The sequence below is a fragment of the Lutra lutra genome, chromosome 14 (assembly GCF_902655055.1).
Source record: "Lutra lutra chromosome 14, mLutLut1.2, whole genome shotgun sequence".
NCBI lineage: Eukaryota > Metazoa > Chordata > Mammalia > Carnivora > Mustelidae > Lutra > Lutra lutra.
This window is the reverse complement of record NC_062291.1, coordinates 42,017,730-42,032,466: the sequence shown is the minus strand read 5'-3', so window position 1 is coordinate 42,032,466 and position 14,737 is coordinate 42,017,730.

Below are 14,737 nucleotides of genomic sequence, written 5' to 3'. Positions count from 1 at the left end.
TGGCCCCATCGCCCCAGGTGACAAATGCACATTTATTCCCTCTGTTGCGTGGCATCCAACACACACACTACATGACCTTCTCATGCAAACACTGGTGCAGCCACTCTGGAAACAGTACAGAAGTTCTTCAAAAAGTTAAAAAGAGAAGTACCCTACAAACCAGCACTTGCACTATTCGGTATTTACCCAGAGGATACACAAATACTGATTGAAAAGGGGACATGCACCCCAGTATTTATAGCAGCATAATCAGCAATAGCCAAATTATGTGTATGTGTATACACACACGCACGCGCACACGCATATGCACACACACAATGGAATATTACTCAACCAAAAAAAGGAATGAACTCTCGCCATTTGCAATGAAGTGGATGGAGCTAGAGTGTATTATGCTAAGTGAAATAAGTAAGTCAGAGAAAGAAAAATAACATGATTTCACTCAAATGTGAAATTTAAGAAAAAAAATGGATAAATATATAGGAAAGAAAAAGAGAGTGAGAGAGGCAAGCAAACCATAAAAGCGACTCTTACCTATGGAGAGCAAACTGAGGGTTGCTGGAGGGAGGTTGGTGAGGAATGGGTTCAATGGGGGATGGGCATTAAAGAGGGCATTTGTTGGGGTGAGCACTGGGTTATATGTAAGTAATAAGTCACTAAATTCTACTCCTGAAACTAATATCACACTGTCTGTTAACTAACTATAATTTAAATAAACACTTGAAATGTTTTTTTTTTAAAAAAAGGAAACCCAGAAGATTACCAGGAATAAGTATTAATAACTCACAGCAGATTTGGCCCATCTGTTTTGTCTCTAAGAAAGGATATCTCAAGGGGCGCCAGGGTTGCTCAGTGGGTTAAAGCCTCTGCCTTCGGCTCAGGTCATGATCCCACGCTCCTGGGATCCAGCCCCGCATCGGGCTCTCTGCTCAGCAGGGAGCCTGCTTCCTCCTCTCTCTCTGCCTTCCTCTCTGCCTACTTGTGATCTCTGTCTGTCAAATAAATAAATAAAATCTTAAAAAAAAAAAAAAAGAAAGGATATCTCAAGAGGACAAAAGTTGCTTGGTGCTTATAAATTGAGAAAGAAGGAAGGAAAACACCATCTAGTTTATTTAGAAAAAAAATGTTAACTAAAACCGAGGAGGCTAACAGTGCTTACCCCTTGTGAAATAGATACTCCAAGGGGTTTTGAAGACTTGAAAACCCCACTCTTCATCCTACCTTTGAAACTTTTACCATATGGTGGAGGATAATTCCTGATTTTAAACAAAGTTACAAATGTATGTTTATATATGTCTGTGACCATGCCTGTGTGCAGTGCTGAAGCTGAATGCAGACAGTAAAGGGGGAAATATTTTAAAAAGAGTACTCTAGCACTGCTTGATGATGAACTTATCAACTGGCTCCGGAGTTTTGTTTGGAATTATCTGAATAGAGTTGTAGTTATGTTCAGCTTCACTGATGCCAAAGAAAAAAGAGAACAAGTATAGAAACTGATTTTACTCAGGCAATAGCAGTAAGGAGAACACCCCAGTTCCAAAGATCAGAATGTCTCAGCCTGATGGGTTTGCCTTTGATTGTCACTGGGAGGCAGGAAGAGTGATTTAAGGTTGAAATTGTTTTTGCAGTTAGACGAAGTCTAGTCACCTGAACAGGAAATGTTTATCTTTGTGTCTATCTAGTTTTAGGCAGACAGACCTAGTCTTAGGTAATCACTCAAGAGATAAAGAGCAAGAGGCTGGAGGGTCTATAGATGACCTTTAAAGCAGGTTCAGGAGAAAGAAGAAAGGTCTGTGTTTGGCGTCATCACAGGTGAACAAGGGGGTCATCTGTAAATCTTATGGGAGTCATGAGAAGGACTTTACAAGGAGTCTTGTCTAGGTCATATGGGGAAGAGTGGTTCTTGGTGACAAACCATTTCTTGAAACATGAAAGGGTGAAGGGGTTTTGAAAACCTAAATTGTGGGGATGGTTTTCTTGACTATTGTTTTACAGGAGCACAGATTTCAGGTAAAGCTCAACTCCAATGTTGACATAAATTTATAGTTCTCTTTTAGCATTTTAAGAATGTGCATGTGCTAATAATTACTAGTTAAAATGAGAGTGGTAATGGGTCTTATAGATTTATGCTTCCTTTTTACATGGGAAATATGGAGTAAAATTGTCTCCTAATCTTAGTGCTTGTGAAAAAAACAGTGAAAAAGCACAGGAACTCCACAGGGGTGAGATAAAAAGCATATCTGAATTTGAAAAAATATCCTTAAAATTCTAGTTAGCTTAACAGAGGGTATTTTAGAATTTAGAAACCATAAAACAATATCACAGTAAATCCTTTAAAACCATGGATATGATCCCATATAATTTATAAAACACACAAACTTATATGAAGGTTTTTTTTGCCTTTCTTGGGAGCTTGGCTAATATCCTTTTTTTTTTTTTTCAATTCAAATTCTCAAAAATCATTCTTTTTAGTTAATGCTGGGATGTAAGAATGTGAGAATGTCTTCTGTTGTGACTACAGACTTCTTGAACTTTGACATACTTGACCAATAATTGTGTTTGTGAATGCTTGGGCCTGGGCTGTGTGTGTCTGTGAGTACTGATTTATGTGACGAAGTTAGGGAAGGCATGAGAGCAGAGTTTGTGTTAAGTACCAAGGGAATAGGAATGGGATTACATGTATGGATGGGATAAAACTATATACTGAGCAGTGGTGATTGAATTCCAAACACAAAGTAAGAGGCAGAAAGTGAAAACAGGTCATTCTTTGGGCTTGTTTACCCAAAGGAATTTCTCAGAGTTGTGAAATGCAAAGTTGACCCCCTGAGAGACTAACCAGGCCAACTGGCTTCCACTGCACTATGGGAGGAGAGCCAACTTTGCTTCAGAAGTTGAAAAGAGTAGTTTAGAATGGCAGCCAAGCACTGATGGTTGCTTTCATGAACAACTCTCCACCAGGGACTACAATAAGAAAATCCACCCAATTCTGACCTCCCCTAAATCACTGTAAATGGAAACAACGTATAATTTCAACTACAGTGGGTAAGATTAAAGACCAAAATATTATCTTTATGGTTAATGGTTTAAATATTAGAGTAAACATTGGGCAAAATCTCAGAATCATCACTTTGGGAATGACATAAAGATAAAAATAATCTCCTCGGGAAATATTCAATTAGTGAGAACGTGTTCCCCTGGCAAGCAGACCTAACAGAAGATATTGGTGGCTTTCTGCCTTAAGGCAGATTTGCAAATAATTACACAGTTTACTACCTCACACACAGCTCTGCCTGTTGTCCTTTCGCTCTCTGGAATTCTTAAAGAAGTCAACTTACAATAGCCTCCCTAATGGTTCTTCAGGGTACACATCTGACTTCTCCGGACAGCTGGCTGAGTAGCAAGATAGCTCTTAAGGCAACGCATGATTAATTTTCTGAATGTGAACGTCCAAATGCACCCATACCTTATCAGATCAGTGAGGTACTATATATGTATAATATGTAAGCAAGAGGACAGAACCCTAGTCTAACCTCTAGAAATTCCACCAGGCTTGAAGAATGATAGAAGATACTTCATGTCCTATATTAGAATTTACAAGTGGTACCCAGAAAGATTTAGAAGTTACATCAAAAAGCGTGTGAACACTAACATTTGTAGTAATCTACAAGGGTATTGAAGGAAGGCCCTGGAGGGGACTACACTTCCTTCACAACACACACACACACACACACACACACCCCAAAACTTTCAAGCAGTCTTTCCCGGAAGCTGTATTCCAGTGACCCTTTGAAGTAGCAAAGTATACTCAGGATCTCATCATTCTACAGGCTAATGGGTAAAAAGTGATACCTTTCATCTTTAAAGCTTTCAGAAAAACCTGCATCATTCAAATTCTCCAAGCAATTCCCTTTCCCTTCGGAAAAATGCTGGTTTCTTCCTTCCTTCTTTCTTTCATTTTAATTTTAAAAATGTGTGTGTGTGTGTGTGTGAGAGAGAGAGAGAGAGAGAGAAGATGGAACATCATGAAGTTATTCTCTCTTTTGTCTCCAGACATGGTGTCAGAAGTGTCATCCTGAAGAAGGAGAACGCTGCACATCAAAGTTGGTTCCCCACACTGGGCTTTCAAAGAAGCCTTAAACTGAGTTGCAAAAACTTTGGTTAATCTAAGCCAAAGGTCACATATCATTCCTGAAAACACTGGTATCAAATATTTGATGGGTTTAGAAAAATATGTGTCCACAAAGAAATAGGTAGAGCCGATACTGTAACTAGTAAATTTTTTACTCTTTCATGTGATTGAGGATGTGAGCAGTGGAAAAATGTGCTGAACAAATAGTTAGGCAGCAGAGACTGGGATCCTTACTACTCCAATAATTTTATGAGACTCTGGGTCTCAGTTATATTGGTCCATAAAATGTGGGAAGCTCTGCCCAACTCTAAGATGATTATGATGCTAAAATGGAAAACAAATGTAAATATATATTGCCAATTTTAAAACATTGTGATATATTAAAAAGCACTCAAGTACTATCAATGGATGTGATTAGTGAAAAGTTACTATTTACAATGGTAACTTTATATTGGATGATACAGAGGATATATGAATTTCATTCTTTAAAAGATTTTTAAACTGAAATGTAGAAAAAAAATTTAACAAATTTAATAATTTGTGTTGGGTTTTATTCTTTAGTTCTAGCTGGGTAACTCTCTCCCACCAGATGATAATTCATCTCTAGTATGTACATACCCAGGAGTAGGGTCTAGGCCCTTCCTTGAAAACTGTTGCCTCGGATGAGTTTATCAAGAAGAAGAAGTCCTGTCTCCACTGTCATTCTTTGCCCTAAGGAACTGGGGAGGAAGTAAGAAGACTGATTTTTGATCCTGCCTTTGTCTTAGATTGCCTTCATTTAGATCAAAACACTTTGCTTTTGGATCTTTTGTGGAATCCTTTCTACTCCTCTCAGTGCTGCTGGGGCCAGGGATTTTTAAGCTTGTGTCTTTTGTAGCCATGTTTCCAGTCCTTTCTATTAGTGTTGGTGGCGTGGTCAATGGGGTTGAAATAATGAATGTAATGAATGGGTGACAAATGGGTCCTGTGCAAACATGATCAATTGTTTATCAGCAGACTAAAGACCATGCTCAATAGGGCTGTACACAGGGCTGTCCACCTATTCAGAGATGACCAGACAAGGCTCTAAGTTTTCATCCCTGGTAGACCTTGAGGCTCTGTATAAGTAGGAAGTGAGGTGAAGGCAGTGTTACAAATTACCAGAGCAGGTATGCCCCTCAACACACAGAACCATTTGACAAAGACAGCGAGACTCGTTTTTTCAGAGGTTTAAGGAAACCTTTGTGAACTCATTAACTCGTCATCACTAAGCCAACTGACAAACACTTCAGTGACCACATACGACTTTACAGAATCAGTCCAGAAAAGTCATTAAGCAAACAAACAGCAACAAATATTATTACAACAAGCAGCAATAACCCCAAACCATAGGGAAGGGGAAAAATCCGATTTTCAGAGTTGGTATATTATGTTATACTATACTATATTATATTATATTATATTATATTATATTATATTAAATGCAAAGTTCCAACCAAAAAGTATAAGACATGCATAGAAACAAGGTATGACTCATACTCAGGAAAAAAGCAAGCAAAAGACACTGTTCTTTAGGAAGCCCAGGTTTTAGACTTCCTAGACAAAGACTTTCAATGAGTTATTTTAGATATGTTCAAAGACATAAGGAAAACCATGTCTAAAGAACTAAAGGACAGTAGAAGATTGATGTCTCACTAAATAGAGAATACCAGTAAAGAAACATAAACGATAGAGAAGAATCAAATAAAAATTCTTTTTTTTTAAGATTTTATTTATTTATTTATTTATTTGACAGATCACAAGTAGGCAGAGAGGCAGGCAGAGAGCGGTGGGTGGAGGGGAGGAAGCAGGCTCCCTGCTGAGCAGAGAGCCCGATACAGGGCTCCATCCCAGGACTCTGGGATCATGACCCAGGCTGAAGGTGGAGGCTTTAACCCACTGAGCCACCCAGGTGCCCCTCACATAAAAATTCTTGAATTGGAAAGTACAAAAATGAAAAGAAAATCTCCCTAAAGGAGCTCCTCAGCAGATGTAAGCTGTTGGAAGAAAAAAATCAACAAAGTTGAAATGACATAAAGATGGATATGTACATCAATAGAAACTATCACACTTAAGGAACAGAAAAATGAAATGGAAGAAAAATTAGAAGAGCTTCAGAAACCTGTGGGACAACATTGAATATACTAAGTAAGCATCAAGGGATTCCTCCTTTTGGAGGAAGCATAAAAAATACCTGAAGGAATAAAAGACAAAATCTTCCTATATTTGATGAAAAAACACTGATCTACAAATCCAAGCTTCTCATCAGGCTACAAATAGGATAAATTCAAAGAGATCCATAACTAAAAATGTTATAATCAGTCTGTCAAAAAATGACAGAGAGAGAATCTTGAAAGAAACAAAAGAAAAGTGATGCATCATATACCGGCAAGCCTGATAAGAAAGAGTAACAGCTGATTTTTCCTCAAAGATCATTAAAATCAGAAGGCGCCAAACATGGGCCAAAAACTGAGCACATTTCAAGGAAGAGAACATATTTCAAAGAACACTACTTCTTCGAAGAACTGAAGGAAAAAGACTGTCAGGTAAGAATTCTAAATCCAGAAAAAACTATCCTTCACCAATGAAGGAGAAATTAAGGCATTTCTAGATTAAAACAAAAACAAAAACAAAAGCAAAAAAAAAAAAACCCACAGAATTTGTTGCTGGCATGGCTTCCTTACAAGAAATATTAAAAGGAATCCTTTAGAATGAAGTTAAGGACACTAGGCAAAAACCTGAATACACGTGTATAAAAAGCAGCAAAGGTAACAAGAGGTAAATGGAAAAGACAATATAAATATACTCTTTCTTTATAACACCTTTTTTCTATGTCATTTGAAGAAAAAGACATAGAGCAGTAATTATAAATCTCTATTGATGGGCGTACAGTATATAAAGTTGTTATTATATGACAATAACAGCATCAGGGAATGGGGCAAGAATAGAACTATATGGAGGCAAAGTTATTTATACTGTTAAATTATGTTGCTATTAATAGGAAATAGACTGTTATAGAAAAAGTAATAACAATACTCCTCAGGGCAGTTATTAAGAATATAACTAAATAGGGGCGCCTGGGTAGCTCAGTTGGTTGGGCGACTGCCTTCGGCTCAGGTCATGATCCCGGACTTCCGGGATCGAGTCCCGCATCGGGCTCCCAGCTCTTTGGGGAGTCTGCTTCTCGCTCTGACCTTCTCCTCTCTCATGCTCTCTCTCACTCATTCTCTCTCAAATAAATAAATAAATAAAATCTTTAAAAAAAAAGAATATAACTAAATATATATTAAGAACATATATATAATATATACTTATATATAAAGGAAAATATAAAATATATAAAATATAAAATATATATATAAAGAAAAATACAAAGGAGTTAAAATACTGCAAAATATCTATTTAACACAAAATAGAAGTAATGGATCAAGAGGGGAATGAAAATAACAGAAGACATATAGAAAACAAATAGCAATATGACAGATGCAAATTCTACCTTCTCAGTAATAATGTTAAATATAAATGAATTAATCACTCTAATTAAAAGGCAGAAATTGGCATAACAGATGCAAAAGGAAAGATCCCATTATATGCTGCTTATAAAAAACTCACTTTAGTTTCAAAGGAATAAATAAGTTGAAAGTAAAGGAATATCAACAATATATAGGAGATTTGCTCAATGTAACATTATTCAGCCATAAAAAGGAATGAACTCTGATATATGTCACATTATGGATGAACCCTGAAAACTTTATATTAAATGGAAGAAGTCAAACTTAAAAGATCGCATATTATTTGATTCCATTTATATGAAATGTTCCGAAAAGTAAATCCATTCAGATAGACTGTAAGTTCGTGGTTTCCAAGCTGTGGTGGAAGGAAGGAATAGGGAGTGAGTGCTAATGGGTACAGCATTTCTTGTTGGGGTAATGAAAATACTTTGGAATTACATAGTATTGATGGTTGCATAATTTTATGGATATGCAAAATGAATTGTTATGGAGTGTGAATTATATCTGAAAAAAGAGAAGAACATTATAAGGTCAAATATTCTTAACAAATTTTAAACTATTTATTCTTGCTAAATACCTATTATATATAGGCACTTTACATATATTATCTCATTTATACCTCAAAATATCCCGCAGGATCTTACTCAAAATAGAAAACCTCAGGTCCTGCTCTAAATCAAATCTGCATTCTACTAAATCAAAACTTGCATTCTAACAACTCTACCTACTTCTTGTGATTCTCTCACATTTTCACACTTGAGAAACTACGATGAAGCTCCCATGAAAATGTCCTATTCATGTAATGAACATGGCCCACCAAATAACGTTCCTTAGCAGACGTGGCAGCAGCCACATGCATTCAAACCAGGACGAAATTGTGCATTCTTCCTATAGCATGACTTTTTCCTTCTCCCCCAACTCTAAGGATCACTCCCGTATATAGTAAATGTGGGGGAAACACAGATTTGTATCAGGTCTGTCAAGGGGTCAGCAGTCCACTGCACTACTTGTTAAAGCTTCCCTGGCCCCACAACTAACCTCCATACTTTATGGCTGTGTCCACTCTCCTTACTCCAACACATCTCTGTCTCAAGGCTGTCCGTGTAGGTCCCTTTACTGATGGTGAAGGTAGTGGAGGGAAAGACATCACAGCATTTCAGAGCAGATAATTTTTTTTTTAAGATTTTATTTATTTATTTGACAGAGAGAGAGAGAGATCACAAGTAGGCAGAGAGGCAGGCAGAGAGAGAGGAGGAAGCAGGCTCCCCGCTGAGCAGAGAGCCCGATGCGGGGCTGGATCCCAGGACCCTGAGATCATGACCCGAGCCGAAGGCAGCGGCTTAACCCACTGAGCCACCCAGGCGCCCCCCAGAGCAGGTAATTTAAAAGCAACCTATTAAATATATCTGTCCTCAAAAGCCTCTGATCTACCAGCTCTGCATTGTGCTTCGGACTTTCCCCTCCTCTGCAGTCTCTTCCTTGCTACCAAATTGCTCCACTCAGTCTAACCAGGAAGCTCTCTTCTTCCTGCGAAGCTTCTTGAAAATCTATACTTTCACCTTATTATTGGGAGCAAGTCTACTCTTTTCTCTTCTTATCCACTTTCTGAGGGCTCCTTATCCACACCCAAGTGGCTCATCAGTGTGTTTTCACACACAAAAGTGCATTATAACGGAAGGCTTTCATTCTGGTCTCTGTTAAGAGTTACATGGGACTCCATTTGGCCGTGGCTTTAAGTACATTCTTTCCCACCTTCGCCTTAATGGATTTATCTTGTCAGAACATAAATACCTTACATTTGTGAACGTAAAATATGAAAACAGAGTGTGACTAAAGAGTTTGAGGAGGCGAGAGCTTAAGCAAGACTCAGCTAGCACTTATGCTAGACAGACCAAGATGCAGGGCTTTGGATATAGGCTGTGAACCAAGCAGTGTGATTAAACTAAGGCTTCCTGGCACAGAAATGGGCTAAGCACGGATTAGAAAACATGCAGCACTAGGTAGGGTTAGTGTGGACATACACAGAATTTTCTTTCTGTCCCTACTTCTTCCTCTGGTCCTTTTTCTAAGCATTTGTTTTTATTTATTTATTTTTTTTAACAAGTAGTCTGACAAAAGGAAGTTGAATTACCCAAACATAAATCATACTGTCAAAGGTTTACTAAAATTGGAACAAGTCTCAACTCATTTATAGCCTAATTCTTATATAAAGCTGTTTTTATTGATGAATAGTTGACACACAATGTTACATTAGTTTCTTATATAAAATGTTTTCTTTTGTTAGAGTCCCAAGAAAGGAAAATATTGTTCTAGCCATCACACTGTTTTGAATATTGGGTATATTTCCCTCCCCTCCAACCCACCTTCCCTCGTTTCCTTCCTTTCCTTCTTCCCTCCTTCTGTTGACCAAGATGAGGCTATAAAACCACCAAACACATTTATTGGGGGGTGTTAGGGATTGCAATCTGGCAGACTGAACAGACCAAAATTGAAAGTATGCTCCCGATTGCAAGTGGGGAGGACAGACTAATAAAGACAAGAAAATCCCATAAGGTTATGTAAGTTCTTGTGAAAGAATTATGATTGGTAGTGACAGAGTTAAACTGACTAATACACAATTGGTTATTCACTTAACAGATGCTACATTATCTATGTTTCAGTGCAAAGTAGAAGGATGTGTTCCAGGAGGCCTGGGGAGGCAACCGACAAGTCCCTATCCATGGGAGTGTAACATTCGTGGTGTCTACAACTGAAACAGGAGAGGTGCATAGCATTGCCTCTCACTGTCTGCCTCACCCTGTTCTGAATGACTTTTAGCACTGCTTACTTCACTTTGGAATTTCCTTGCACCCTTCTTCTTTCCTTTCTTCCTCCCTCCTTCCCTCCCTTTCTTGTTCTTTCTTCGTCACCCTCTTTTACAAACGCAGTATGGGAAGAGTGATATCCCATTTAATTTATGTTTCTTTGATGATTTTTAACCTAAGTATCTTTCATTTTTATGTTTTTAGAGCTGGGGAGGGGCAGAAGGAGATGCAGAGAGAGAGAGAATATTAAGCAGGCTCCATGTCCAGCATGGAGCCCAGCAATGGGGCTCAATCTCATGACCCTAAGATCATGATCTGAGCTGAAATCAAGAGTCAGACAGATGCTTAACCAACTGAGCTACCCAGGTGCCCCAAACCCAAGTATCTTTTAATTTATATATTTGCTTGTATTTCATTTTCCATATTAATGTTTACAAAGCATCATAAATTACATTCTGCTTCCAAATGTTTGTATTTAGATTTTTTTTTCTCTAGTAAATACTTAGTTTTTTGTTGTTGTTGTTGTTGTTGTTTTGTTTTTTAAAGTACGTGTCAGGTAATTGTAGTAGACATTGTTGGTGCGCTGCCAGATCCCCTCCACACCTTTTGCCATTTTTGTGTGACCCTCCACTAACATTGGTGTGGTCCTGGTCTCAGTGGGGTGCATTATCCCTCTTCCTTGGGAGACCGCCAGAGCCTTCTTGACTGGACATGCAGAGAACCTGAAACATCTGGGAGTTTACATTCTCACCAAGGGTGCTCTAAGCCTTGACTAACTGGAGTAAGAGTATGAAAGTTCAATTCTCCTTATTTCAAGTTGGCACAAATTCTGGACCTAACTTACACTCCATTTCCCCTATAGCATTTGGCTGAATGCTTTTTGCCCCAAATCACACCCTAGCTAGGGTCTTTCCTTTCCTGTTCCGGTTTCCCTCACTTCCCCTGAGAGTGCCCACAAATCTTCTGGGCTACCTAACCTGTGGTAGGAATGTTTTACTGTGAAGAAAGGAGAGAAGAACTACTTTGGAAAGAGGTGAATTGGGGAAAATCAGAAGAATTAAGGCTACAAAGAAACTTTGCATGGTATCAAGTAAAATTCATCCCTCATTTTTCATATATGAAAGCTGATGTGCATCAAGAGAGAGTATGTAGTCCACAGTCTGGACTAGCACCAATACACACACCCACCCCCCCCCCCCCACATCATATCTCTATATCGTATATATGTTATATATAATTGCATAATATAAATGCATACACACACATATATTCATTTGACCACTTACAAGGGATCAGCATAACACATGATTCTGCAACCATATTTCTTTGAATGAAGATCCTGGTTCTACTACTTCTAGTTTTATGATCTGTGGCATTTCTTTTTTTTTTTAAATTTCTTTGTTTTTATCAGGTTCAGTTAGCCACTGTTGATCTATGGCATTTCTTTTAGCCTCTCTGCTTCAACAACCTTGACTATAAAGCTATATTATATGGTTAAATTATTAAATGAAATAATACATACTAAGGGATTTGAACAGTTACTGACATGAATCATTACTGAGGAAAAAAATGACTTAATTCAATGTTCTTTGTATATATCATGTAAGCTTGAGCTAAATAGTTTAAAACGTTATTGAAACTTTTTTTCACAAAGCCCTTTAATGATGCTTCCTTTTATTCACAAAAACTTTGTATTTCTAAAGAGGAGGTTGAGGCTTCAGATAGAATCATCTGAATGTTTTGCAACCTGGTAATATTACCTTCCACCTGCCCCACCCCCCGATCTCAGTTATGAATGATAACAAGCTACAGAGAACACAAAAGGACCAAGATATAGAAGGCAAGTGACACCTCCAGGGGCCGATCCCAAGACAGCTTTATTGATGCAACTTGGAATATCAATAATGCTAAGTATAGGTCAGCGAGGCCACGATAGCACAAGCTATGGGCAACTGGGTGGTTGCGTTCAGAGAATTTATTGCAAAGTCCGTGAGCTCTTGTTGCAAGGTGAAAGGAAAGCTGCAATAGTCTGACAACCAGATAATTCATCATATGAGGGAGAAGGAACACAATGTGGGTTTCCACAGGTGTGAGAGTATCTGCGAAGCCACACCTGATCCGTTCTTAACAGGATTCAGGGGCAGCATCCTACATGCAAATTGATCATACGGTCATATAATCATAGGATGACCATTATTTTAAAAAGCAGTGTCACAGGAGCTACGGAGGGGGAATGAATACACTTTCCTTAGATACCGTCAGGCCAAAGTGAGGTGACTTTAACGTTTGATATCTGATGAAAACACCCAATAATAAACTTGCTAAGAGCACCTGATTGCCAGATCCCCATGTGAAGCCTCAGCCACTGAACGCTAGAATAAATTTTAACTCACAGCCAGAAACAAGACCAAAATGCCATTTTAAATGTTCAGGAAAGCCTAGTTCACATAAATACCCCCCAAAATAAATCTGCATGAAATTCACAAGCTGTGTTGTATCATATAATTTTCCCCTTCCTTTTCCCTTTTTTTCTGCTTTTATGTTAAAGATTTGGCTCATACATACACTTAAGCATGGAACAAAATTTTACCAGAAGACTTTTACGACCAAATAATGAAATCCCATTGAGAACTTTCGGGGTAGCTGAGGAAGAGATCTTTCTCACAAACACACAATTTCAGTGCTGCCATATTCTATGAGAAAGATGCTTTTCTGACTTCCTACTATTCAAAATTGAAGTAATTTAAAAATAATTCAGACAAAGATGGCAGGCAGATCTCTTTAGCAGCCACGTTGCAATAGTATAAGCGGAAGTTACACTTCATCCAGTTTTGCAGCTTCGAGATTAAGCAGTTCTCGATAAATTTTTAATTTTATTAAATTCACATTACTTCACATTTTGTGTGTAAAGGCAGACTTTATTACTATTTTATATACTACTATTTCGAATGTGCATAAAATGTACCATCTCTTACAGATAAGTGTGGCAAGCATTAACCACAGATGACAACTTTTAGGAGAGATTCAAGATTTCAATAGATTCAACTATTTTTATAGTTCAGAAATGGATTGTGGGGACACCTGGGTGGCTCAGTGGGTTAAAGCCTCTGCCTTCGGCTCAGGTCATGACCCCAGGCTCCTGGGATGGAGACCCGCATTGGGCTCTCTGCTCAGCGGGGAGCCTGCTTCCCCCTCTCTCTGCCTGCCTCTCTGCCTACCTGTGATCTCTCTGTCAAATAAATAAATAAATAAATAATTTTAAAAAATGGATTGTGTCCCAAGGATAGGAAATTGGAGATGAAGGGTAGGGGAGAGGACAGTGGCAAGGATGACTACGAGATTTCCAGGTTGGTTCTCTGGATGTATGATGGGGACTGGCCTGGGAAAAGGGCTGCTGGAGCAGACTTCATTTGTGGAGTTCAGGAATTTGGTTTGGGGTATATTGAATCAGAAGGCTGGTGGAGCCATATACTAGGTAGTTTGATGTAAAATTCTGTAGTTTGGGATGTCTGGGTGGCTCAGTTGGTTAAGCAGCTGCCTTCAGCTCGGGTCATGATCCCAGGGTTCTGGGATCGAGTCCCGCATGGGGCTCCTTGCTCAGCGGGGAGCCTGCTTCTCCCTCTGCCTGTTGCTTTCCCTGTTTGTGCTTTCTCTCATTCTTTCTCTGTCAAATAAATAGAGTCTTTAAAAAATAAAATAAAATTCGGTAGCTCACAGAAAGTGTAAATGTGTATATAAACTAAAAGCTCCAGATTTTTGTTTTACTTGTGCTTATTTTATTTGGTTTTCTTCTTCTGCTCTTTGAAAAAATAAAGGAATAGAACCTCTCAACATTCCATGGCCCATTCCAACTTTACGGATGCTCACAATCCATGTGGAAATTTCTCTAAGTATAAATTAAATAAGACTTGCCCCGATGGGAACCAAATAGACTTGGATTCACCTCCAAATTCACAGGTATTACAAGACAGACTATCGTTTGGGTGAAGATTATGTACAACACACATGATTCATCTGCAGACACTGCTTTCATGCTGAGTTATGGAAAAAAGTCTGAGGTACAAAAATTCTTATCAGATATATCCTGAGCCATATGGAAAACAAAAATAAAACCAAAAATTATTCTTCTGATAAAAAATGTTCTTTTTATAGCTTAAATTAGAGTCTGTCTATAGAAAACTTGGGAAATTTGAAGACAGTATTATACTTTGCAGTCATATGTTTTTGAGAACCAAAATTACAGTTTAAAGTGTGGTTTTTTTTTTAAATTTCTA